Source organism: Seriola lalandi, unplaced genomic scaffold (genome assembly GCF_002814215.2).
Source record: "Seriola lalandi dorsalis isolate HSWRI2012SDOR001 ecotype SW California unplaced genomic scaffold, Sedor1 jcf7180002054574, whole genome shotgun sequence".
Lineage (NCBI taxonomy): Eukaryota > Metazoa > Chordata > Actinopteri > Carangiformes > Carangidae > Seriola > Seriola lalandi.
Genome location: NW_019525127.1, coordinates 631,284 through 633,294, shown reverse-complemented (window position 1 = coordinate 633,294; position 2,011 = coordinate 631,284).

Sequence of the window (2,011 nt, the reverse complement as noted above, 5' to 3'; positions counted from 1 at the left end):
GATCACCGTCAGGGGACGCCACCGAGCACAACAAGGAAGAAGTGACAGACAAAGACCTATGATGGTTGACCTGGGTCACTTAATGAAAAGCTATATTGGGTTAAAGGCCATTAAGAAGGAGGCCTACATATTAGTTACTAATTCTAAATCCAATAATAAACATATTCAGAAGGTAGAGGGGAGTTTTATAACTTGACAACCTGAAGATATTTATTGGAAAAAACTTGATTATTACCTCACATATTCTATATACCCAATAAGGCTAGACAAATACTTTTTTTTTATTTTTATAATTACATAAATTACACACCATGTTTTTGCTTCACGATTTGCTGATGTTAACAGTAACTGGATATTGTAGAGAGAAAATTGAATCTCTCACTTAACGTAATTTCATCAGCAAACTTTGATCGTTAACTTTATGTTAAAGATGTCATAACAGGCCATATTTTGGATATAAAGACCCCAAGATTGAATTTATATGACTATAATGGGAAGGTTTTTTATTCATTCATTCTTGCAGTAGTCATGTTTTACTTCAACTGAAAACATAATTGGCAAATGATTACAAAGTACTAAGACTAGGGTTCCCAAACATTTGCATTTAAATTCATGAAATAAAAAGTAACAGTGCCTTAACATTTAAAGAAAGACTCGTTTTTAATGTCTGTTTGCTGCAGGGGTTTAAACACCCACAAACATATGTAATTTGCAGATTTGCTGAGAAGTCTGGCCATAAACTGACAAAACAAAAATCAAAAAACAAATACATACAAATACATAAAAATCTACAATCACACTTCAAATGCCAAATGCTTACATGATCTCACATTTTTTACACAGCATACAGAAAAATAGGAACTGAACATTAATATTTAAGCACACTGCATTACTATCTTTACTGCTGCACAATCTAGCAACATTTCAACATTCAATCATTCAATTCAATCATTTTGCCATGGGTTAAAGTACAACACTAGCCCAAAAACTAAGTGTGTGCTCTCTGTACTGTAAATTTGTCTAAATTTGTCTGATCAAGGCATTGCTGGAAGAGAGAACCGCACTCTTAGTGCAACGTGCTCAGTTTAATAAAGGTTAAATAGCACAGAGTAGTCGTAAGGCAGCTTTAACTGACGGGCTGCATTTCTCTCCAAGCTGGTTCCTCGCTCACTTTCTTTTGATCACACATTTCTCCACACTTTCTCTTCTCTGTCAAACCGCCAAACAAGACAAACTGTAGCATCAATGCCCGTACGAACCAGTCAATGTCCCTGGGAAACTTAAGCCTCTCGTTTCGGCCAAGCTAACCAGAGACCCTCTGCTCGACAACATCCCTGCCAGAGAAACAGTTCGTCTGATCCAGGCTGCTTCAGGGCCAGTTTCACCACCAGAATAATCGGCATCGCACATGCCAGTTGGGTCCACAGAACCTCGAGTACTCCAGCAGACTCGTTTCTACCCACCAACTGTCTGTTGCTGTTACCAAGATGGTGCCTGTGAGCCAAAGGAAGTGGACCCAGCAGAAAGCAGCCAGCTGGATGAGGCAGCAGACATGGAGGTGGAAAGCTGTGAGGAGGTGTGAGGGCCATCAGAGAGAATCCATTTGGACGCAATCGATGCTGAGCGACGCTAACTAATCAGCATCCGAACTCTTCTGTGATCAAAGGAAAACAGTGCACCAGTGTTCTCAGTCAGTGTTGCAATTTTACTTCATTTTTGTCATTTTAATTTGAATTGGCATGGCCTCATCTTGTTGTTACAAAAACACCAGCACATAAGACACACTTTCTTTCTTCCCTTTCATTTTTTTTTTTTTTGTGCAGAGATGTGAAGGAATAAATTACATCAGAAAAGATGCTCAGTTCTTATTAAAGCCAGGAAAACAGATGTCAAGACAGAACACAATGCCTGGATATCCATTATTCTTCTAAGATGAATATATTGAATATTCCACATTTTCCCCCTCCTCTCACTATTTTCTGTCACAGCTGTATTTTGTTTTCTCATGATT